The 26,450-nt window shown below is 45.0% G+C and overlaps 1 protein-coding gene across 3 annotated transcripts in view; it reads right to left on the bottom strand.

Annotated features, from left to right (window-relative positions):
• The window catches only part of KANK2 (KN motif and ankyrin repeat domains 2), an 88,426-nt gene that overhangs the window by 40,715 nt on the left and 21,261 nt on the right, over positions 1-26,450 (bottom strand). For all 3 annotated transcript variants that reach the window (XM_072991610.2, XM_072991613.2, XM_072991611.2), the window contains exon 3: positions 11,186-11,312. The gene's annotated coding sequence lies outside the window, so the exon portion shown is untranslated. The remainder of the gene's footprint in view (positions 1-11,185; positions 11,313-26,450) is intronic.

Raw genomic sequence — 26,450 nt, 5'->3', positions numbered from 1 at the left:
CCAAAAAAAAGAGATGAGGGGAGGCAGAGACAGGCAGACACACATGCGCACCCGTACATACACATTCACTTACTTTGATGGTGAGCATTTTCAGCGTATAAGAAAGACCAACTCTTCCAAAGCTCTCCCCATTAGTGGCCCTTCCCCAGAGGATGCAGACTTCCATATTCATTCAGTGATGCTCTAAAAAGTCCGCAGCCCTTTGCTTGGACCTGCTCCTTTATTTCAGAAGTTGCAGTGTGGCAGGAAGTTCTGTGGAACCCCACAACCCAGAGTCGGTAGACTGTAGCACAGCTAGAACACAGCCACGGCGTCCTGTGTTGCCCTCCTCCATGTCTGTCTCAGGAGGTGGAAAAGTCTCTGCCGCTCTTTGGAGCACACAGATGATACAGCTCCATTGGGGGGGGGGGGAAAGGGGAGGGACAGCAGTTGCCGCCCCAGGGCTATTAGCCATGACCCATCGCCACATCGGATTTTCCATGTCATGTTCATGCGTAAACTCCCTCCCGCTGCCCCTGTTACAAGGGCACAGAGATCACTTTCTGCATCAAGACACACAGCATTGAGAGGCAGTGCTTGTGCTCTGCATGCGAGTCTCCGATTACTGGTTAGAAACGCCCTGTCCCAGATCCTTGATACATGCTCTGAGTTAATATATACACCATCAGATCTTAAATCTCTTTTGGGCCCCCAATGGATTTCAGTGTCTGCTTCTCTGTCTTCTTTCACCGTACATTTGCAGCAGTGCTGTTGCTGCAGCCCACTCTAGGTCAGGCTGTGGCCAAAGAGTAGCCTCAAGCACCAGCGGAAAGCCAGTGACATGCAAAGAAGACTGAGCTAGATGGTCAAAGTCATTGGACTTTGTCTGAGGCCAATTCCTTTGGGTAGGGAAGAGAACTAGGGTTCTCTCGGCAGCCCTCCACTCAATGTTCTTGAGAGGCAACATATGAGAAAGCTTTTAGCCATGGAACCCATCACTCTCACATACATACAAAGAGGAATTACTATGGCAAAAAGTAACAGCTAGGCTGTTGTTATCTCATGCATAATCTCCCCAGATTTGGGTCAAGTAATACTTCCCTATTGTATTGATCGTTCATAATTGGAATCATAGAATCACAGAATACTGGAGTTGGAAAAACCTTGATGCAGAAATCCAAGTTAAAGTATATCTGCCCGACGGCTGTCTACCTTACTCTTGAATGCCTCCAGTGTAGGAGAACACATCATCTCCTGAGGTAATTGGTACCACTTTTGTACCGCTCTGACAGCTACCGTGTTTTAGGAGCATCTTGGAATATCATGCTAGGGCTTATTTTCAGGTTAGGTCTTATTTTCGGGGAAACAGGGTATTTGCTTTGATTGCCAGCAGCTGGAAATTGTTTAAATGTTGTTTATTTTTGAGCCAGGGTCATAATGAAGCTATATATATGCAAAAAAAAAAAAAGAATAAGTGGGTGCAAAGTTATTTTATGGTATAATAAATAGGTAAAGGCTCCCCTTGACATTTAGTCAGTCGTGTTCGACTCTAGGGGGCGGTGCTCATCCCCGTTTCCAAGCCGTAGAGCCAGCATTTGTCCGAAGACAATCTTCCGTGGTCACATGGCCAGTGCAACTTAGACACGGAATGCTGTTACCTTCCCACTGAGGTGGTCCCTATTTATCTACTCGCATTTACATGCTTTCGAACTGCTAGGTTGGCGAGAAGCTGGGACAAAGCGACGGGAGCTCACTCCGTTGCATGGATTCGATCCTACGACTGCTGGTCTTCTGACCCTGCAGCGTACAAAGGCTTCTGGGGTTTAGCCCGCAGTGCCACCACGTCCCCGTCGGTATAATAAATAATGATTTGCAATTACTTCTGAAGGAAATTTCCAGGCATTTTAGAGCCATTCTGATAGGAATTTTTAAAATTTTCAGCCTAGTTGCTCCTGGGGACAAAAAAAAAATTAAAAAGAAATGCAATTAGCAACGGAAATCGTTGTTTTAAAAACATTTAACAAGTAATGGCAAAGAATTACTTTCTAGACCGATTGATGAATAATGGGAACACAATTACTTCTAAAAAGTAACTTCTCAAGCTTTATGCAAATGTGCAGCTCAGACAAGAGAGATAATTATAGCAGGCCAAAGCAATGACCAAATACAAATTCAATCCCAGATTGCTTGGGTCCAGGTTTAATATCTAACCACTGACACACACTGTCTCTTAAGTCTGGTTTCAAGGACTCCATACAATGTAGAGATGTTTCAGCCTGTCTGTGGCTGTTAGCTTTAAACAAGTAGCACGGGGGAAGAGATGTACCTGCCGTGCAAAGATAGTGAGAAGAGAAACTATAGAAGGTATAGAAGGTAAACATTACTAGGAACAAAATCCAGGTGTTTGCATTTTAAATAAACAGAGCTTAGCTGTCCGGTTCTGCCTTGTACAGGGCTCAGCACGACACTCTCCAGGGAGTTAGGTGGTTTGGGTGGAAAACTACTTGGATTGACATCACAGATGAAACAATGCTGGGAGAGAGACCGCCGCAAACGACCCAGATAAGGGAATGGGCTAAAAAATTCAAAGCAACAGCATCTTCCCAAAAAGAATCCCAGAACTGGAAGAAAATACACAAAAAAGGTCTCACTATTAGTGGGTTGCAGCCTGATCTAAAGTGGATGATTAGGACAGTACTAGCACTATATGACTATATGGAATTTTAAAAAGCAACAGCAAAATTTAAGGCTGCAGAGGGCCAAGCACCCAGCCCACAACTCATATTGAAGAGGCATCTGGCTGACCACTTCTGGAAATCCAGTGCTGGGCTAGAGGGAGGGCTGGTCTCATCCTGCAACCGAGGTGTTTTTGTTCTTACTCAAAATGGAGATTTGGAAGATAGAGGCAAACAAATGAATTTAACAAGGACCAATGGAGCGTTACTCACAGGAGAGGAGAATTACAACATGCTCAACAGGCAAGGCAGCCGCAGCATCTCCTGTGAAAATGCTGGCATTTACAGATACTGTACAAGTGAATGAATGTTAATGATGCCTCTTAAAAGGCATCCAGCTGGAGCCTTACTGCCAAGATGAAGGAAACGATATCATAGTGTTGTAACTCTGGGAAGACTTCTTAGGAGCGATGTGTTCAAAGGGTGGCATCCAAAAACGAAGGAGCCAAAGGGCTTCAAGAAGAGCTGCTCAGCAGATAGAAAAGGATCTAGACAGAGCACAAATTCTGTATGAATACTTTGAAAGAAATGGCTGTGCGGAGGAGACGCAAGTATTGAACTGTTACAGGGAGTTTTCAAAGCCTGAAAGTTAATAAAGAACCTTGCTGGATCAGACCACAATCTACTCTAGCGCAGCATCTCGTTTCCTACACTGCCTAATCAAAGGTCTCTAGGAAACAGGACACAAGGAGCAAAAGCTTTCTCTTGCCAAACAGTCCTCCACCATCCAGAGGCATATATCCTTTGACCCTGGAGGCAATGTAGGAACTTCATCGTGGGTGGTAATTTGATAGCTTTTACCCTCCATGGATTTTGTCTCATCCCTTTTCAAAACAACTAACCCAAATGTTGGGAAATCCACAGGATCTCAGGATGTGAACACTGAACTGCCTGCCACTGGTGGTTTCTTCTCCTCCTGAACACCAAGTGCCGTGGCAGCTTCTGGCACATTTCCTAAAACTCCTCTCAATGTGCTGGCTGGGATTCACCACACCATTTCAGGAATTCATCAATGGCCATGCACACTCAGCAGGAGACTGCCCTTCAAAATGATTCTGGAAATGGAATCAGCTCCAAAGACTGCTCCCCACCCCCACCCCATCCTATGGGCTTTGGCAGAAGGGAACAGATTCATCTACCTGGTGTCTGTATCAAATACCAGATGCCTGCAATCTTCCAGGGCCAATTTAAGAGGCTAGAGGGCTGCCTAAGGCTCTAAATACCTCTGGTACCTTTTTAGGCCAGGAATGGACAACGATTGTGGCTCTCAATATGATTTTGGATGCACTTCCCACAATTCCTCCCTTGCAGGCTAGAACTTGAAAAACTTGGGGTTTTTTTTGTACTATGACTCCCAGAATGCCTCAGCCACCATATCTGCTGGGGAATTCTGGGAATTGTGGCCTCCAAAAAAATAAATTTCCTAAGCTGTGATTGAATGCAAGTCCTTCCTACTATCTCAATTACAGTACTCTGTTCTGAAGACTGGGGGCAGATAGAGATTTAGCATACAGAGAGAGACCGCTCTGCCAAATATCACAACACAGCCAACACAGCAATACTTTTCCAGTCTAGATCCCAGCAAAAGGCCACGGCATCATGCAAACTATACCCCAGAGGCCATTAGCAGAGACAAACAAAAGCAGCTGATTAGGAGACAGGAAGGGTGGGTGGGCATCCTGACCCCAGGGGCTTCCTTCCCCGCTAAAATAAAGAAGTGTAATCCATGATCAACAAGCATCCAATGGAAAAGGAAAACAGAAACATGTAAAAATAGTAGCATGGGTTTGGAAGGGAGAACAGCTCGCCATTGGAGATGCAGAAGGGCAGAAGCAGCTGCAGCATCCCTGTGGCACACTGCAGCCGGGAGGGTCGGGCTTAGATTTAGTGTTTCAAGGAACAAGAAGATATGGGAAACCACAGATACAGCCCCTGCACCCCGTATCCAAAATGGAAAATAAGGAGCAAAGATAATAATAAAAAAACAACAACAGAGAGAGATAGCAAGGCTTAGCTCCCCTGTGCCTTTCCCAAACAGTTTCAAAGTACACACCAGCCATCCAACTCAGTCTTCTTGAAGCATGAAATATATGATCTGGTAGGGAATCAGTGGCTATCTTCAGCATAAACATTGCAGGGCCTGTGGCATGATTACAGGCTTACCCATCTCCCAGGCGAACTGCACTTTACTACAAGGAAATTCCTATCACTGCTTGCCTGCCACAGAAGCACCTTGCCACATGGTGGTGACCAATATTATGTCGGCTCATTTCACAAAGATCTCTGAGAGAGTCTGTCAAGCTGAGAAGGCACCCTCCCCATCTCAACCCCTCAGCCAGAAAATTCTAGAGCTGGCTCTGTTCTTGGGCAGAGTAGGTCTCTCTAGGGGTTGGGGTTGGTGGGATTCGCACCTGGGAGGATATCTTCCTCTCTTCCAATAGACTAAGTACCCATCGCATGCAGGACAGGCAAAGACAGAAGTCAAGTGGTAGCACGGGAGAGGTGGGCATTTGGAGTCAGCCTTCTCCCAGTAGACAAAGATCACGGTTGACTTGCACACAAGGAATTCAAAGTAAAATGGAAGGCCCATAATTTAGTGGGAGAATGCATGATTGGCATGTCTGTGGTCTTAGCTTCCTTCTCTCTCATCTTTAGTTAAAACAAGAATGGACAAAGCATGACCTCTGAGGGCATTTTTGCAGCCCCCCCATTGTCAAACACACACAGAGAGAGAGAGATTGTTTTTCCCCCAAGTTAACATGACTGGTAGGTTTTTGCTTCAGGTAGCCCAGGGAAGATTATTACCCATGGCCAGCCCCCAAACCTCAAGATCAAAACTAGAAGTGGCCATCTAGGTACTTCTGATGTAGACTCCTTGTTTTTTATTGCCATTTTGAGGCCGTTTCTAGAGTTGGTGCAACCCCTTGCAAGTGCTCAAGATGAAAATTTGGGCCCTGGGCCCTATCAAAGGTGTCTGTTTCTGAGTTAAAGGACCTTTTACCTGAGACCTTGTGGCCATGACTGGACCAAGCAAAGATGATACAGTATCACGATTTAATGCAATGCCTTCCAAAGACACCACTTCTGAATAAAGTTAAGGGCTGTGGAGACATGTTTTAGATCCACAACACAAATGAAAGGACGTGCTCCAATATGAGACTGGGTGAAGCATGCAGAGTGGGAACCCCATCATCGGCAGGATTCCCCATAGCTTTCAGGGAGAGCATCGGCTCTGTTTAGCAGAGCCCCAAGAAGTAAGCAGAATCTTTATTTACTGCAGCAAAGTGTCTCTGGAAAAACACAAGTGACTAGCAAACAGATCCATGGCTAGGCCGGAGATGAATAGTTGGGGTTTCTTGGACTACAACTGCCAGAATAAAAAAGCCAGCATGGCAATGGAATTCTGGGAAAGCGCCAAATGTTCCCCCATGTCTCAGTTAGACCTCGTTTTCATTGGGCTGGGAAAATCTGCACCTAGTTTGTACCACTCCAGACAGTAAGTGGGATGCTTTGGGTCAGAAAAGGAAAGAAGAAGAAGTAGGGATTAGGGTTTAAAACAAAACAAAATCCAAGAGTGGTAGCCACCAGTTTCAAATACTTCCACCCTGGGCTGGTTAAAATGGCAATGTTCACTCCACTTTCAAAAGAAAGTTGGATGTTGTTATTTTTTGTGTGTAGATGCACTGAATGAAACTTCAGGGGTTTGGTGTTGGCTTCAGATGAAGAGCTGAGCCCACACCCTTCTCAGGAAGTACGAGAAGATGTGGGAGTGGGGAAGGAGAAAACAAAAAAACCAGCTCGGAAAAAGCCCTGGCAGACTTGGAATTGAAAATAAAGTGCTGTATTGTTCAAAGGGCTAAACCGAATTTTGCCTAAGTTGGGAAATACAGATCCAAAGAAGGATGGGAACATTTTTAGACAACAGGCAGAGCTGGCACAAGGTAAATCCACCCCCATCATCTCCAGAGTCATCTGGCATGGTTTTGAAGAACCATGTGATAATGGCAGCTCAGGAGGAGGGCAGGGGACACCCTCCAAAACTATAGGTGCTCCCCAGTTGTTCATAAGTGTCATATGGGGTCCTTCGCAGTGCTGCATGAATGCTGGTCAGACAGAGTATTACATCCCAACATCTTTTTCTGCTTTGCATGGGATAAATATCCTTGCTTAAGTGACAGGCTTTCATTCTTGAATAAGCCCAAACCCTGTCTGATTTCAAAGAGCAAAGCCACAGGCTGCATAGATAGAAAGAGTAGGTCCTTGAGCTGGGGAGGGTGCATCTGAGCACAGTATGCAGACAGAACAGAGGAACACAAGAGATGAAATGAGGATATACGAAGATTTGGACATTCAGGAGAGCAATTTATTCGTTTCCATATCGATGGCATTCATATCTTGCTTTTTCAATGCCATCTCCAGCACAGTTTACAAATTTTATATGCTATATTTATATTATAAATGTAATTAAACAAAAGAGGCAAACTTTAGCAGGAGAACAGTAATAAAAGGAATGAAAGTCAAAGCAGTAGCACAGAACCAACAAATAACAACATATTGGCCTGAACCAAAAGAGAAGGCATTCCAGAGACTGGGTGCCATGATTAAAAAGGCCCCGTCCCTTCCGGTCACCTATTTGACCCACAGAAGGGCTTCTGAAGATGGCCAGTATGTTTTAAAACTGTTTTGTTTGTTGGTATCAAACCCTGAGACATATGGAGGGTTGTGAGCGTAAATATGTTGTATGTTATACCACTACTTTGAATTAAGTTTGGCAGCCGGTAAAGCTGTTATACAACAAGCAAACTATTGACCAGTCCTATTGAGTAACTGAGCAACTTGATTTAAGTGAGGTTCCATTTCTACATATTCTTCAAAGGCAGCCCTACCTGCAGTGGCTCAGGGCCTTCGTTACCAGAACATAGCTCACGTAATGTAACTGCAAGCCTATGAGCCAAGAGGGTGAAGACCGTGCAGACGGAAGGGGAGCTAGGCAAGGGAAGGAGGGAACGAAAAGCTTCAGCTCAGGGTGGAGGCGCCTGCTGTTTGTGAGAGCAGCATGAGACTGAGCTCCAGTCCTCCAAGAGACAGGAAGAAAAAGGCTCTGGCCCTCTCCCCCTAATATGGAAGCAATTTTCTCCAAAAATAAACAGTTTTGTAGGCTGCTACATGAGAACTTCCTCCTGCCGACTACGGAGAAATCTCAGCTGTGGTGATGGGGGTTGAGGAGGAAGAGGAGGAGGAGCGGAGGATGAAACATCAGCTCAGTGGGACAGCGAGGAGCAAGGAATCCAGCCACCAAGCCTTTCCTGGAGCAGGAAGGGGGGAGTGTGCCTCTCTCTCTCTCTCTCTCTCTCTCTCTCTCTCTCTCTCTCTCTCTCTCTCTCTCTCTGTGTGTGTGTGTGTGTGTGTGTGTGTGTGTGTGTGTGTGTGTGTGTGTGTGTGTGTGTGTGTGTGTGTGTGTGTGTGTGTGTGTGTGTGTGTGTGTGTGTGTGTGTGTGTGTGTGAGACAGAGAGAGAGAAGCGCAAAGGGTTCGCAGGCGGAATGGAAGCCAAGCAGCAAACGTTCAACTTGGGATAGTAGAAAGAGGATTTCCCTTCCCTTGAGGTCAGTAGGACAAAGGAGGATTGGCCAGCTGAGGAACAGGTCATAAAACCACTTGACTCTTCTAAGGGTCAGTCATGGAAAGCTACTAAATTTGGTACAACCGGGACCTGCCGCTCCACTCCTGTCCAGGATGCTGGCCAACCAGGGCCAGCCCTGTGGCAGCTGGAGGCTGGTCCCTTTATTTCGGCTCCTGAGGAAGAAGCCTCTGAAGGGTCTCTCTCCCGCCCTGGCAATGGAAACGCAGCCGTCATACATTCAACGTGCTGCCCTCACATGACTCTGAAAATCAGATGTCTCCACTGGCTGCCTCACTCAGAAAAACGGTAGCGCTGGCCCAACCGGCTGTTATTCCTTCTTCCAGAAAACTCCATACCAACGTTCCCCCACCTTAGCTGGTTTTCCACTCCCTCCCAACCCGTGAGTTGATGTTCTGTGTTCACTGGGCATGCTCAGGACTGCTTTTCTTATCCATGCAACCCTTTGTAACCCCTACTTCTGTTATACAGATGCTGCTATTTTGGTGACATATGAACGCGCGCTTCAGATCAGGGCCCAGTTCCTTATCAGAGGCCTCATTTTGATTTCTGGTCCTTCAAAGTACTGAGAGATTCTTCCCCCCTACCTTGACATGTGGGGCAACCACAAGCAAATGGCAGACTTGCAGAGTGCACAATTCCGTCAGAGCCGCTACATCAGGGCAAGAAAGAAAAGTTCTCCCTTCGGTTGCAGCATTATGGGCTCAGGCAAAAGCATGTAAAAGTTCAGTCGAATTGCTAGTCCCAGCTAGAAGAGACCTTTTGAAATGGGACTTGGTTCGCTAAGTTCTATGGATTCAAAGGGCCTACTCAGACCTAACCATGGGATATAGTTTCAAGACCCCAAACTGGAGAACTGTCGTGACTTTTGGTAAAGGCTACCTGAATGGCACTGTTTCTTGCACCCCTTAAAAGCTGGTGGAAGGGCAGGTGAAACTTCTGCAGCTGTTGGGGGGGGGAGAGAGGAAGTGACAGGTATGCAGACCTGGGCTTGTGGATTACTGCAGGAAGGAATTCTGCCATAGCAAGGAAAAATGTTGCCATAAAGGACCTGCTCTTAACCCTCTTTCAGCTCTACAACACTATGAACAAGCTCTTGACCGGGTTGTCAGGAAGCTGGAGTCTCAAGCACTGAATACTGGACCAGCAGGTGGAGTCAGAGACCTGCACCCACCTATTTCATCACTCAAAGCATCCTGGCTGAATACAGCCTCATGAGACTTGTGTGAGGGCATTGAGAGAGAGAGAGAGAGACAGGAACTGGGAAATTCTTGTGCCAACTGCATATCTTCAGCAGACACAGAAACTTTCAGGTTGCCCAACACGAAGCAGACCAGTCGCTAGAGCAGCTGGCCTCCTCTCCTCCATTCTCCACCTCATCTGCCCACGTTTACCGAACAGCTAGCAGCATTTGTGCAGAGCCCAGAACATGTAATTTTTTTGGACTGCAAATCCCAGAATCCTCCATGCCACTGACCATGCTTATTGGGAAGGGGGTAGATTTGGGGAACTGTAGTCCTAAGAAGGAAGTCTTCCAAATTCTGATTTTGTTTGGAAAATATACTGTAACATATCAGTACCCCAGCATTGCTATACTGTATATGGATCAGGCAGGGGGTTTGCTTTACAATTTAAGGATTACTTTCTTTCCAAATAGCTCCCACCCAACCCTATAAAATCACTAGGTCCAGAGTCTCGTGCTGACTAGCTGCACCACTGCTTTCTACCAGTGGCAGCACAGACAGGGGAATCTGAAGGGTCACAGTTGCCCATCTCTATGGTGCAGTACCTCTTGATCTGCAGAAAGAAAAGCCTTAGTCAACAGGCTGGTCAACACATAGTCATTTTCTCTAACCTGCTTTTTGTTCCCCCACAAGAGACTTCCTTGTCCTACGGTCTGGTCTTTCTTCAAGCTGGCTGCAACCCTCACACAAAGGTCAAATTCTCCAGAGTCCTGGGAATTCTTGGCCAACAATGGTAGTCAAGACATGACTTCCAGAATACTACTTGCCTGACAGATATTTTCAAGCCTTTGGCTTCTCTGACGGTTCCCCACTCTGCTCTAAAATGGCCTCCTCACGTACTGATCTTTGCTTTCCCTGACCTGACCATAGAATCCCTCTCCTCCTTAAGGGAATCATCTACAGAGAACTCATTAACCAAACACAACTCTTGACGCACACCCCACACCCCCAAACCACAGGCGGATGAATTCCTGCCATTAGCCCAGAAGCTGTGGGTGAGACTTCCACTTTTGATGCTGATATAGGCAAACATCATTTTAAAAAAAAAGGCTAAACAGGTTTCAGGAGGCCATGTCCCTCACTCCAGGTGTTGGCATTCAAGTTCTGCCACTTAATGATTTGAGGACTTTAGGTACATTGAAGCCTCAGCTGCAATATCCTGTTGACTGCATGCTCTCGGCCTTATGAATCCATAAACGCTCATCAATCTCGCCTTCTAAAGCGGTGACAGGACCTAAACGCGTCACAGTGGAATGGCAGATGCAGATCCCAAGGCAGTAGCCTTTCAACAACCCTATCTCACCCACCTCACTCCACTTAAAATATTATTACTGGAGTCAGACAGATAAGAAATCAGCTGCTGCCTCCTTGTTTCTTCCAGGAATTTCTCCCAACAGGGCAACAGAACAAGACTGACAGCCTGCCCTTTGAGATTTAGGCAGAACCAAACAATTGCCATCCACAGCCATGGGGGGTGGCAATTGTTTTCTTCTAATGCGGGCAAGAACAAATACACCCTTCACAGGAACAACAAGTGTGATGCAGAAGGAACTCCATAAACTTCTGGCATGGAACGTTTTCTCTCACCTCAGTCAGTGGTGCATTCCTATCTCTCTGCTGCCTGGAGGGAGAAAGCAGACCGCTCATCCCCACATGTTCCTCTCTCTTGTCCTCCCTTCTTTTCCAACCGACGGTCGTGCTGTTATCTCGGGTCCTGCAAAATAAAATAAGGAACGATCACCTGACCTCCTGCCACTGCTGCCGAATAGCCACCGTCTTCCACTCACATATTTATGCCTGCAGCTGCCCATTTATTCCAGCAACTGCAGCACCTGCAAAAATGCTCTGGGCTTCAGGTAAAGGTGGTCTTAGCAATCCGGGGGTCTTGTCTGCACAATAAAGTCTCCGTGGTTGGATTCTCAAGGTCAATGCTCCCAGCCTAGGATATTTCATTCACACCCACTAGACCAGTGGTTCTTAACCGTGGGTTACTCAAGTGTTTTTGGACTGCAACTCCCAGCAGCCTTCAGCACTAGCTGTGCTGGCTGGGGTTTCTGGGAGTTGCAGTTCAAAAACTCCTCAGTAACCCAAGGTGAAGAACCACTGCACTAGACCATGTACAGGCCACTGCAATGAGGGCTGGCAATTTTTTATTTTTATGTTTGTCAAAGATGTATCACTCCCGATTGTACCCTGAACTTTAAAGAAGCTATCCAAGGTATTGAAACCTATGTTAAGGCTAGGTTTCGGCACCCTGGGGTATACTACGAAAGTTTGGACTAAAACCCAGAGCAGAATCACTGCCTACCCGCCCCCCCCCAAAAAACCGAGTTGCCCCCACATCTCTCCAGAAAAACCTGCAAACTTTTCTCACCACGGACAGACACCTCGCTGTTGCTTAAACTTCATTTCCTGTACTAAAAGACAGCAACCTTCCTCCAAGAGATATTTTCCCCTTAGGATATAGACAGAGAAAACAAGTGCATAAATGCTGGCTATCTAGCCTGCTTGCTTTAGAGAAGTCTTTCACAGATTCCTGGATTTTCAAAACCATAAAGATATTTTTGCCACTAGGCCTTGTGCTGTTGTTATTCCTACCCACATAGCACTGTGTTGCCATAGGACGACTTATCCTGCGCAGCTTGTGTTTCTGTGACCTGGCACTGGCAGTTTTGAAAGCAATGTCACTGCTTTGCCATCCAGCTAGCTCTGCTGAAGGCGCTAGAGACCAGGAATTTGGAATTCATGTTCTCTCGCAGCTGGGTCAGAGCTTAGAAGTAACTAGTTACAAATAACCAGTGACTTGTAATGAGGTTCCCCCAACAATTAAGGTAGAACTACATCGTGACTGTAACTTGTGGAGTGGCAACTTTGCTCCTTCTGCAGAATAACAACTGGTACAGTGACAAGGTGTGGCTTCACTCAGTGATGGAGGAGGAATGTCAAATCATTTCAAGTGTAACTCAGTGCTGTCCTGTTGGTGCTAAGATAACAATTAACCAAATGGAACAAGAACACATTTTGCCCTACAAGCCGGGAGCACTCAGAGATGGGTTCTGTTTATTTGTTGGTTTAAACAAAGAATAACAATACAGGAATTATTTTAGGATAGTATCCTGTTGTCTAAACACAGAGTGGAAAGAAAAGCAGAGTAGCCCTCCCCTTCTTGCACTGTTTGTGAGATCCGTCACTCCCAGAGCAGGAGGTGAAGCGGTGAAGGTTATGTGACTTCCCCCCTCTGCTCTGCATCTGGCAACAGGATACTAGACAATAACTACAAATATTTTAGTTACTCTTGAGAACAGAAAAACAAAACATTTTTTAAAAATCTGCAGCCACAATGGTAACCAACTCGTCTCTAGGGATGGAGTTTGGAATTCGAACGGCAGCCGAACTGATTCAATGCAGCACATGCTGAGCCATTGTCACTGTTTGCAGGATTGCTGTGGCATTTGGGCTGGAGCAGAGACCCTTGACTGCATATAAAGACACAAGTCAAATGTGGTCAGGGTAGCAGATAGGCAATCACACCAATGCAGTGTGGTTTTTTTTTCAACATCAGATGACTTAAAATTATCCAGACTTTAACCAAACATGAAGCCAGCGGCAGATCAATGCAAATATGCTGAGCTGTACTTTTTTTTTTCTAAAGGCTGATGATCTTCCTGTCCCACTTGGACTCCTAACAAGGAGCGCAGAAGGCATTCTTGAGTCATGGTCAAAGCTGGCCTGCCTACTGTGTCCCAATCTCTTCCCCAACGGAGGCAAGGGAGTCCCACCACAGGATACGTTTGTGTACTTTCTGTGCTTGTTATTGTGCATGGCTGGAACGCAATAGCTCCCCAGACCAGACAGACTTTGATCATACAGGGAAATAGATTGTGTTTAGGACCACTTGCAGAAAGGTCCTGTCTTGTCTATTTCCCAGTGATCAGATGACAGGAGCTCCAGTCTGACCCCGATCTGTGCCTAAGCTCGAACTTTTGGATCCAGCTGTACAGCTACTACTTTGGGGGGCCAGACCAGAATGATAACCCAACAGACAGAGGATGGCTTCAAGGGAGATCACTCTTTGCAAAGTGACCCTTTCCATTATGATTGGAGGCATGCTTTTTCAGCTGTCTGATCACACCCTAAGTTAGCAAAACAAGCAAAAATTATTTGCAAGGCTTGAACACAACATAAACCATGCAGGGCAGACTGACTGTCAAACATTCAGCATTTGTCACAGTTGTGTCCCTTCTAACATTTCCCTGAACTCTCCTAATTGCTCCTTTGGCCTTCCTACCACACCACTCAACTCATCCACTCCCTCTTTCTCTCCCAACTCTCAACAGCCACTACAACAACTTCCTCAACCGCCTCCCACAAGCATTCCAAGGGCTGTGACAGGCTGATCCCTAGAGAGGGTGGATGTCAATGCCGTCCATCACTCTGGATAAAAATACTTCCTTTTGAAAACTAATCTTCTAAGTTGGACGAGGCTAGAGCAAAAGCTATCTTGAACCATGTGATTTTACCCTCTTGGCTCAGGCCAGGGGTGGACCCACGTAGTCAGCTGGCACAGCAACACTTTCTGAGCTGCCAACAAAGCAGTGTGTGTGAGTGAAGATGTGCCTGCCTGTGGATAAGGTGTCTACCTTGATGGCAGCGCCCTTTTTCTACACTCCTAAAGATGGCTTTTTTGGGGGAGAAGTCCAATTCCTCTTTTAAGTAAGGTGAGGCAGCCACCTCAGGGGGCACAGTAAAGGCAAAAAGTCAGAGAACAAAGTGACACAACCCACCCTACACACACACACACACACACATACACACAGAGAGAGACAGACAGACACACACACATGCTGCCCCCATGTATGTATGTATGTATGTATGTATGTATGTATGTATGTATGTATGTATGTATGTATGTATGTATGTGTGTGTGTGTGTGTGTGTGTGTGTGTGTGTGTGTATGTCTGTGTCTGTGTCTGTGTCTGTGTCTGTGTCTGTGTCTGTGTCTGTGTCTGTCTGTCTGTCTGTCTGTCTGTCTGTCTGTCTGTCTGTCTGTCTGTCTGTCTATGGTATGTAAAACAAATTTATCCCGCCTTTCTCCTTAAAAAGGACCCAAGGCAGCTTATGTCATTAAAAGACAATATCTGAAGTTAACAAAACAATAAGTATACAAATATTAAGGAACAAACAACTACAACTCCAAGAAATGGTAAGTACAAGCAAGGCAAAAAAAAAAAAAAAAGGAAAAACACGAATGTGTAACAATCCATCTAAATATCCCACTCAAGCAGCCAGCCGCTGAGGGAAAGCTTGCCTGAAGAGAAAGGTCTTGGCCTGCTTGTGGAAGGACAGCCAAGAGCCAAGGCTGTGTTGTCCTTAGGAAGGCCACTTTAGACATCACAAAGACCAAGGGCATGTGTCACCATAAAGGATGACAAAATGGGGGCTCTTGTTGGCATACATGTTTCTTTGTACAGTATGTATAGATGCAAAACCAGAAACAATTTTTATAATTTAAACAGCCATGTCGTGCATCTCCCTTGAATGGGGGAAAGACCGGCAGCCGTGACTTGCACCGCCTGTGGGCCTATTTTCCAGGTGCTCCCTGTGGACAGGCAGATTCTGTGTCCCTGTTCTCCCTCCTTAGGGTTCTTTGTCTTTCAGTCAGGCCTGGTCTGGCCAGCACTTCGAATTCAGGGCACCCGCAAAAGAATGTTTGCTCTCTGGTAACCTTTCCAGTGGAGGACCGTTCACTCTAAAAGAGGACATACAACCCACCTACCCACGATGTGTGCTGACACACAATTCAGCTGCCAGTCCAGTTGGCTTCTGTACATGGAAGGTGGGGGGACCTTTGTCTCAGGCAAGAAAATTTCTTGGACCAGCCATGCAAAATGGCATATGCCACAAAAAATGACTCAATGTCAGGCAGGCAGAAGGAAGGTGCAGGGCATGGGGCAATCGACAAAGAAGCAAAGTAGGCAGAAAGAGAGAAAGGGCCAAGAAAGAGGGGAGCGTCTCCGGCCATTCTCTCTTGGATGGCCTATTCGGGCTTGCATTACTCATGGCATGTGCAAGATTAGTAGACCTTGGGGAATACTGCTCATGGAGTATCCACCCCAGCAATCAAGCAAGTTGAAAACTGTAGTCCCAAATAATCTGATTGCCACAGCAACCAAAATAATATATCCAATAAGTGAGCCTTTTTAGATAAAAGGAAAACTCAGAAGCTGCCTTGGGAAGTTAACGCTGCAAAGAAAGAACCATACAACATTTCTGGTTTTCTTTAAACAATAACATAGTTTAGAATGCCTGAGATTTTACAAGCAGACAAAACATTAACAAACGATCACAACTTGAGTTGCCCATCCAGTCCTCTTCTTCTGACTGGGCAATTTAAAGGTTCTCTTATCGCCCATTTCAACGCTGAGCTTTGCCGGTCGTGCTAGCTGAAAAATGTACTGTGCTCTCAATAAATTCATCATTTTCAAATTCTAGCTAGTAGTTCTGGCATAGATGGGCATGAATGAATCGCACACAAGACTCTTTGTGAAGACATGAGATCAATGAAAGATTTTAGAGTCCAGGGGACAGATTTTCTTTGTTCATTTTGGAGTGTTGGTCTGCTGTTCCTGAAACATCCTCAGTTTAATTCTGCTGATCTTGTCAAATCATGCTAATTGACCAGTTGTTATTGAGGTTGATCTAAATATATTTTTTCTATTGATACCACAGTATATTATTTTGCCTTGGGCACAATGAATTGGAGGGAAGGATGTTATTTTCCACTCACTTAGAACAGTGGTTCTTAACCTTTGTTACTCGGATGCTTTTGAACTGCAGCTCCCAGAAACCCCAGTCAGGACAGCTGGTGGTGAAGGCTTCTGGGAGTTGCAGTCAAAAACTCCTGAGTAACCCAAGGTTAAGAACCAGTGACTTAGAAGACAGCTTGTTTAAACAGTAATGATGGATATTTAACGGATTCATCTATAGTAAAAGTAAGTAAGTAACTAGACATCCTGATTTAAATGCTAACATTGAGTTATTACTGCTAATACTGCACCAGTGCCATTTGTAATTGTTTTATTACAAGGGAGAAAAAGTTTCCATCAACAGTTTGGAATCCTCACTGCTTGCTATCCAGAAAAACAGAACAGTCACCTGGCTTTTCAATTTACAATGCAATGAGTGTGAGAGAAAGAAAGTATGATGTGGGTGGTGTCCCAACCCTAAAACAGGGTAGGGCTGAGATCTCTGAAGAACTCACAGAATGTCAACATTTCAAAATCCAGAAGAATGTAATGGCAGTTCATGTCCATGGGTAGGGCCAGCCTAAGATATTTTGCAGCCTGAAGTAGAACACCAAAAGATGTCCCCCTCCCTCAATCAAGAGGCGGAACACTCAAGGCTAGCCAAGCTATTTTGGCACCTGAAACTGGAAACCTCTCAAGAACCTCTTCCTGCCTGGCGGTAAAAAAAAAAGCTATAATAACCAATTAAATAGCAAACAATTTGCTGTCCATTTCATCTGCTGCTTGGGGCAGATGCCTCATTCACCATAATGGTTTGTTGTTGTTGTTTAGTCATTAAGTCGTGACCGACTCTTCGTGACCCCATGGACCAGAGCACGCCAGGCCCTCCTGTCTTCCACTGCCTCCAGGAGTTGGGTCAAATTCATGTTGGTAGCTTCGATGACACTGTCCAACCATCTTGTCCTCTGACGTTCCCTTCTCCTCTTGCCTTCACACTTTCCTAACATCAGGGTCTTTTCCAGAGAGTCTTCTCATGAGATGGCCAAAGTATTGGAGCCTCAGCTTCCGTATCTGTCCTTCCAGTGAGCACTCTGGGTTGAAGCATAATGGTAAGGCTAGCCCTAACTATGGGACAAGTGAAATCTGCCTTAAGCATTCCACCCTCAACCCCATGGAAGTACTATTCATGGTGACTCATGGATGCCAAATGTTTTTTTCCTTGATGTTATCTTGGAAGGGGACAGGTGAAAGAGGCCCGGAGTCTCCAGGCAGCTTCTCTATAGCCCTCCTATCCACAGCTCTGAAAAACCCCTAAACCAACAGCTGCAAGGTCTCAGTGCAGTGGGAGTCCCTGGAAATGCAGCAGGCTCCATTCATTCTGGACACAAATGGGACTTGGGCCATGCAGCTTTTAAACACTGATACCCAGCGCAGGGCAGTAGACAGAGCGAGGGACTAGGACTCAGGAGACCTGGGTCTGAATACCCACGTAAACTTGCGGGAGGGGATGGCGCTGGTAAACACACTCCTTAAATATCTTACTGATCTTGCAAACCCTATAAGGCCACTACAACTGGGATTCAACATGATGACATACACACCTTCGGAGCTGGAAAAGGGTAGGTAGAAGGGGGGGGGAGCTCCAGAACCCCATTCAGCCCCAAAAACAAGAGTCTACCTTAGCACAATCTGAAGTATTGTTTGTAAAAGTATGTTGTAAAGCACCCCAGAGAGTGCCTTAGCACTATGGGGTGGTAAATAAATCGAAATAACAACAGCAATGACAAAAGGAAGTAAGATTCATTCCTTTCTGAAGGTTGGTTAACGCTATTAAGTCTAACATTATCTAGTACACCATTGATTTTAGGCACTGTTGTATTTTGTTTCCTGTGGGGGAACAGCCAACCCATAGGATGCTTTTTGGCCAATGCCCATAGTATTTCCAGAACAAGAAAATGCTGAAGGATGATAATGAGAATGTTGCAGGTTGTTTTGAAGGGAGAAGTCTGAAAGCTACAATGCCTCTGTTCTTAAACTGCCCTCAAGAAATCATGAGAAACTTGCTTAATCTGTAAATAGTATCGGGGGGGGGGGGGGGGAGTAAATGGAACCATCTGAAGGCCAGAAACCTTCCTTATTTGCCACGCCAGCATGTGGTGATTTGACCAGATACTGCCCAGGTATTTCCGATCAAACCTAGGCAACCATAAGGGCTAGCAACTTGCTTTTAAAAAATAAAGTTAAAGCAGTAATTCACTTAAATTCTCACCGAATAAATGTCTAAATTGTGGAAGATAATAGATGTGTTAAACTAAAAGAGGTCTGAAAAAAATTCTGAAGAGGTTCTGGACATCCATCCTGATGCTTCAGATGTTGAGATGCTTCAGAGTGCCTTGTTTATTTCCTGTGATTATCATGTAATAATAATTTAATATAGTACACATAAATGCAGAAGTAATAATTGTAATACTAATACTGCCTCTAATATTGGCAATCATGAAGCACTGATTCATGACTCCTGCCTACACATTCATCTGTAATCTTTACAACATTGCTGTAGTATAGATCATAATGATCACTGTCCACATACTGCAGATGGTTGGCTAAAAGTTGAGAAAGGTCTTGCCTAAATCCATCTACCTGGTTTATGACCCAGGTTAAGAACTGTTCCCGGGAGGCAGTGGAAGACAGGAGGGCCTGGCACGAAGAGTCGGACACGACTAAACGACTAAACAACAAGAAGAACTGTTTCACAAGAGGCAGAAGAAGCCTGTAATATTTTCCCCTATCCCACTGTCCAGCACAAAAGTGGTTTTAGTGTGTGGAATACCTAGACGTCAGGTAGAGAAAGGACCTACCGACTACTGCTACTTCTCAGCATCTCCTTTTGGCTTCTGCCCAGCCATTACATGCATTGCACTGCCTTTGTTTCACGAGGATAACTAGAAAAGTCTTTAGACCTATTTTGTACTCTTCAAACAGATGCAAAGAAGATTCACTACACTTCCTTAGGTTCCACAAACTGACCACCCCCGTCATCCCACTTTTCAAACATAATGCAATTTGTCCATTGCTGCCTACTGTGATCCACTTTGGGCAGAGTGGCATATCCGTGCTTGACTGAGTTCAACAGGGTTGTCTATCCCACGCGAATGTGGGTACAGGGTTACGACAGCTTTATTTTCACCTTTGAGACACTACATGATCACAACTATTTCTTAGCTGACACGAACATGTCAAATAAAGAACTAGTGACCAGTTTTCTGCTTTAATTACCTTTGCTTTAAAAAAACAACAACAGGTCTGTGAATATATAACAAAGGTTGTTGTTGTTGACGCTACATGATCACAACAAAGCCTCTGGAGTGGTCTGGAAATAAATCTTTTTCAACCCCTTGTCAGACTAAGCAAGAGCAAAACTGCTTATAAGTAAAGATAAAGGTTCCCCTCGACATTTAGTCCAGTCGTGTCTGACTCTAGGGGGCGGTGCTCATCCCCGTCTGCAAGCTATAGAGCCAGCATTTGTCCATAGACAGTTTCCGTGGGCATGTGGCCAGCGCAACTAGACACGGAATGCTGTTAGCTTCCCACCGAGGTGGTACCTATTTATCTACTTGCATTTTTACATGCTTTCAAACTGCTAGGTTGACAGGAGCTGGGAGAAGCGACAGGAGCTCACTGCATCGCGTGGATTCGATCTTACGACTGCTTGGTCTTCTGACCCTGCAGCACAGAGGCTTCTGTGGTTTAACCCACAGCACCACCACATCCCTAAACGGCTTATACCTTGACATAAATTGCCTATGGCTGGGAGCTCAGTGAGCCTAGCTAAAGCCTCAATCAATTGTCAGAGCGTGCTTATTCCTTCGGTTATTAAGCCCTCAATATACGTGACTGTTTATATGATACAGATTAGTTGCAACTTGTCATGTGAAACATGAGAGAGTGTCCAATGGGTGTGTATCTTTCACTTTCTTAAAAAAAAACCCAATCAAGAATACAATTTTATAAGTAGCAGCTCTATTTCGTTAAAAAGAGGAGAGATTTACCCCCTTTAACTCCAATCCCCACCCATACGAGAGAGTGAGAAACTAACCTTGCTTTACAATACTGGGCTAAGCTATGAATACTGACACTCACCCCTGCAAAGAAAGTGGAACCATTTAAAAGATTCCAGAGTTGTAGTGTACCCTTTGGAGAAAGAATTCCCAGACTCCCAGCTTTAAAGGAAAAGGGACCCCAGCAGTATTTTATATAAAACAAAAAAAAGAAGATGAAGGGAAAGACAACCATGAAAGTCTGGAAAGACATTTCTTGATTTGTTTAGCTGTTGCCAACAGCAGGGCTGGGCAGTAAGTGGGCGGGATGCATTGGCGTACATGTGTTTGTTGCCGACAATAAACCAGATTTCTAAAGATTTCTGGCTTATTGTTATGTGCTAACTGATTCACCATATGTTTCCAAAACAGATAACATTTAAGAGACATCAAATGGGGCTCTTCCCTTCCTTTTCTTTCCTTTTTATTTCTACAAACTTCTCGCTTTATTTCTAGAAATTCAGAGTGGTTCCAGTTGTGTTAATCTTCCACTAATAACCCATCTTGTCTTCCCACCCTGCCTTCTTATCTTTTCTTTAACACACACACACACACACACACAGAGAGAGAGAGAGAGAGAGAGAGAGAGAGAGAGAGAGAGAGAGAGAGAGAGAGAGAGAGAGAGAGAGAGAGAGAGAACAACAACACAGAATAGCTGCACAAAACCTTCCATGCTTAGGAATTCTCTGCCTCAAAGCACTGTAGTAATTTAACAAAAAATTAAAAAGTAAAATAAAACATGATTCTGTGATAAAAGTACCCTTAACAATGTCAATAACTGTATAGAGATCTATATGAACAAACCAAAATTTGCTACATGGATTAGCTGTGATTTTATACTGTAATGGCTTTGAAGGAAGTTGCAACTTGTTAATTTAGGATTTGTGAGAACACACTCATAACACCAACACAGCTTTGGTTCTACTGTGTGCCTATTTAGAAATCCCTCCCTCTCTGTTGTTGCTCACTCCATCATCACAAATGTGCCTCACACCTGCATGGCAACAAAATGTGCCAGGTTAAACAGGAACAGGATGCAGCATGTGTATTTGGAGATATATGGTTTCACTCTACATTTTTCTTACACATTTTATCTGAGGAAACAGTGGTGAGACACGTAATGCGAGAGCAATTGTCACAAGCACTCTATAGCGACCAATAATTCTCTTTTGAGCAAATCTTTGTAAGTATTTCTCCCCTGGGACCAGCCAACATGCCAAGAGACCTGGTATGGTGAAATGTCTCTGTTTTTGAAGCTTCCCATAGATCAGCCTTATAATGAGATCTCTCTCTCTCTCTCTCTCTCTCTCTCTCTCTCTCTCTCTCTCACACACACACACACACACACACACACACACACACACACACACACACACACACCACACACACACACACACACACACACAGGTGGAGGATGCAGTCACATCTTCCTCTCCTCCAAACTGGTTGCTTCTATGCCTGCTGGACTCTAATTCCCATTATCCCTAGATAACTGCACTCATGGCTTTCAGAATGTGAATGACAAAAGGCACATTGGCATTGTTTCTCCTTGTCTCTCGCATGGGGCTGCAATCCCTACTGTTTGCCTTCGAGGGACATCTCAGCCAGGTCTGCCTTCCCAGGACGGAGGAGAGTCGATGGCAGCAGCTCAGAGCTATTCTTAGCATCTGAAGAGTGAAAGGCAGCCAGAATTTCGCAGGACAGAGGCCTGCTGGTAGGTGGAGGAAGAAGAGGAGATGAAAAGCAGCTTTCAAAGCTCGGTGTTAAGAGAGACATGGGAGAGGTTTGGCCTGGGGTGAAGGAGTGGGAGGCGTGCAGGAGCTTCTCGAAGAAAAACACATCAGGGAAAGAGGGAGAGGACAGAGAAAAACAAATCCTGAGCAAGGGATGTTTGTGGGATGTGGAGTGGCCACGCCCGAGAGGCAACCAGAATTCCAGCAGAGACTCTTATTCCTCCAGTTTCCGCCTCTGAGTCACCCCACGGCTCTTCCCTGGAGACGGGCCTTGCCCAGAGGCTGGGAAATGAGCACTGCCTTGCGAGGGTTATGGAGTCCTGAAAGCAGGGCCAGCCCCTTGCTTTCCTAAAACCCAGCCTTCCCTCTAGAAACAAAGTCACTTGTGCTAGGAAAAGAATCTCTCAACAGCTGTCACACGGTGAAATCGACCACACCTTGACTTGTTTGGATTTTCTGTTCTACGAGGTGTTGTCTTTCTTCCAGGTAAGGTCATCAAGCTCACTTCTCAAATCAGATTTTTTGCTTCTTGTTTGGATACATAAAATAAAATAACAAGTGGATTCCTTTTCTTGTGCAAACTATGTCAACTCTTGGACCACTGCGCTCTCACTGGGTATCAGCAAACTGGGTAAAAATCATTCGTTTTTGATCACAGTTTCCACAGATCCATTGGTGATGCTCACCGGGAGATTCTGAGAGTTGCAGCTCAAAAAGTAACTTTTCCAACACTGGGATAAAGCAGTTTCATGGAAATCTGCAGCCCTGTCTGTGCAAGCAGAACTAACAGCATAGAATATCCGATGGGCAGAATGTAACGTTATTTAACTCGAAACCAAGGCAATGCAAAGCTCCTCCTATTCCAGCCTGGCAAAACATATCCTCAAAACCACTAATTAGAAACCACATTTATGATTCAGAAATGTGGTGAAGAGATAGCACGATGCAGCCTCCAACTGCTTTTCATGCCCCAGGTAACTTCAACCCAAGTTTATCTCCAGCGTTTATATCCTGCTCTGAGTTTCAGTAAAAAGTGTGCTTTGTGTTTTCCCCCTACGCTTTTGCAGAGGTCTCCATACCTTGCACAGCCTCCTGTTGCTGCCCTGAGTTTTCAGCTGGCTACAGACAGGAGTCCCGGCGAGGTGGGCATGGCCACGTCTTTGGATCCTTGAAATGTTCTGGTCGTCTTTCTACATTTAATGGAGAAATTTGAACTGAAATTTTCTCCTCTCGTATCCAGCAAAGAAGGTCAGTACAAGCAACTAAGAGTGCCTTGCATGATGCTCCAGGAAACAGCACTAAACTCTGCTGAGTTTAATGAATATGAGAGAGATGGTGCATTCTTATCTATGGGTGTGGGGATCTGTGGGGCTGCAAGCCAGATCTTGGGAAAGAATTGGGGTGTGTGTGAGGTGAGGGGTTGGTTCTGTTTCCTTCTTTGTTTTCTAGATTATAACTTCAGAACCACCACCACCTCGAGTGTCTCATTCTGGCTACAGGATTTTGGTCCAACAGATAAGTTTTCCATGTTTTGCATGAACCATACACAGCAGAAGTGTAACTAGCGCTGTTGTGCTGGAGCATGTCATTGTTCAAGACACTCCTCAACACTCTTTTTTTTTTAAAAAGCAGCTCTGCCTCACACTCTTCTATCACCTCCATGACTATAACGACACGTCCTTTGCAGGAATGGCACCCATCATAACCATCTTGGTTGGGAAGACTTGGTTGATTTGGAAGGTACAGGAGATGTGAGTGTCAACTTGCCAAGTGGACAGCATACCAAGTTGTACACCAGCCTGTCCCAAATACTTCTCTTTTTGTACAATTAAATGAGACTCAAGTATGTCTTTATTCTGCTTGTCATAGCACATTCCCTCCCACTGAAGGTGCTAAGTATGAAGGAGGATATCAGATTCATTGCCTCCAATAAGCACATAGGTGGCACTTTGTTCCACTGTATTGGTGGCTCATGTCCAACTCCCCTGCCAGACAACACAAAGACTCACACACACCCCGCGTGGGTGGTTTTCCTACATGTGAAGTAGAAGGAAAGAATAGAAGGAACAGGATGTCAGAGGGAAAGCTTTTGTGTGGCAAATGGAATGAAATTTGCCCCAAATCCTCATTGCTCCAGATGTAATTAAAGTTCGTTAAAGGAGTTAAAACAACATGGAAAAGCACAGAAGCAATACAGCAAGTTGTATCAGCAGAATCCAAGTCAAGGTTCAGCCCCAGAATATCTTTCCTGCACAAGCTCCGAGCAGGAATTAACAACTTGCAATTTCCCAAGACTTAAATCCACAACCTGTTGCATCTGTGAGATAGAAAAAACTTCCCCAGAATCACACATTTGTTGAGAGGTATTGTAGGCTCTTAGTGGAGTTTTGTTTTTAACATAATCAATACACAAACGACCCAATTCCTTTCCACACCATAGAGTTAGGCAAAAGGTAAAAGATCCTAGGCATACATGTCGGTAGAATAGGCCTTGGTCCAATGCAAAGGGACAGCTGCCTTTTGCCTCTTTTGCCTCTTCTCATGGTTGAATCCTGGCTAAATGCTCGCTCTCACCACCTACTAACCAAGTACAGTATTTGGCATTCTCCTGTCTTTATTGCATGGAGTGAGAGAGACAGCCAATGAACTACATGTATGTTACATAACTGACTTGCATAACTTTGAACACCACAAACTGCTGCCACAGGGAAGCACAGGCCAGTGAATGCTTTGGCAAATGGCAGGTTTCAAACTGGCAGTACAGAAAACCATGAAATTAATGTAATTCGACAGGGGCTAAAGGGAAGTATTTGACTCAGTTCTCCATTGAACTTTGAGGACTCCACTGGACATTCGGTTCGGGGAAAAGAAACAGCATAGGTATCATCTATTATGCAATCAAATGTAAATAATTCATCCAATCCCCCCCCTCCAAAAAAAGATCAGTTCTGAAGATCCCATGGAGTGGGATTCATGAGGTCAGCAGTTTTAGCCATCACTTTTCAATATACTAGCAGGTCTGATGGCAAACACACAGAACCAGTTCCCTCCTTGCTTGATCTCAGAAATCAAAAATCCACAGTTGACCAAAATGCAATGAATGCATTTCCACTGCCCAGATTATATAGGTGTGCAAAAAGTCCAAGCAATTGAACTCATTTCTCTGAAAAACATTGTTTTTAAATGACGTGCAAGGTGGAGCTTGTATTCTCATAGCTCAATCCATCAGCAGTCCTCACCTAGGGCAGAATTATCATTTGCATATTGCTGCAAGCAACTAATCCCAGACCATCCTTTTAATTACAAAAAAAAAAGCTGCTTCGGAAGTGAAGCCATTTGAAGTGGAGAGGTGGGTGCAGGGCAGATGATGACTCCTTAATTTTTCCCCAGATAGCCATGAATTGCTACATCACCCCCAAAGTCTTTCAAAGGCACATTTGCAAACACACAAGCCTCCTGTGGAATTCTACAGTAGAGGAGACGGCTGTAGGAATGCAACAAACTGTAGAATGGTTTAAAAATCACGGCCTCCTTCCTCTTCATTCCAGGTTGCCCCACCTTGAGGCACTTCACTCTAGTCATCTCTGCATGCTATTGCTTTTGTTCAATTGGGCCGTTTGCGTGTAGGCATCAAGCAAACACACAGAGGGACCGCACAACATTTTTACAATGCTATTATACTGTACCATACTTTGGGTATGGAACCAGCTGACAAAGCTGTGTTTGCTCTTCGGTGTTCCACGCTCTTATGTGCGTTTTGGTGGTAGGCACAGCATTAAGCTACAGGTGAGCTTTTGGTATATGTGGGCAAATCCGTAGTGTGTGTTTTGATAAACAGCAGAAACGTTGGCCTTTAAATGGCCCATAATGCTTGGGCAGTCCAGGTGGCTGGGAAACTAAAGTAGGTCTTAATGCCACCTTGTTTCAGGTAAGTGTCAAGATAAATTGCTTCAGTCAGTCAGTAAAGGACACCTGGAATAGCTTATAGTTATAGGGAGGTGACAACTCGAAACCAATTTGCCTCAGTGCCATCAGTGTTCTAGTTCTCATTCTCAGCAGGTATGGCCTTTTCATAATTTAAGTCTGTTTTAGACCTAATATTACAAAATGGCTAACAAAACAAATAAAGAATCTGTGGGCATAACACAGCTTCAGTCCTGAAACTTCTGGTGTGGTAATTGGTGATTTTTCACACTTCCTTGAACATGCTTCCAAAACAGTAATGGAATCACTATCTGACAGGGTGAGGGAAAGTGCCTAGGGATGACAGCTAGCT

The sequence above is a fragment of the Pogona vitticeps genome, chromosome 2 (assembly GCF_051106095.1).
Source record: "Pogona vitticeps strain Pit_001003342236 chromosome 2, PviZW2.1, whole genome shotgun sequence".
Classification (NCBI taxonomy): domain Eukaryota; kingdom Metazoa; phylum Chordata; class Lepidosauria; order Squamata; family Agamidae; genus Pogona; species Pogona vitticeps.
This window is presented reverse-complemented; position numbering and strand designations above follow the sequence as displayed.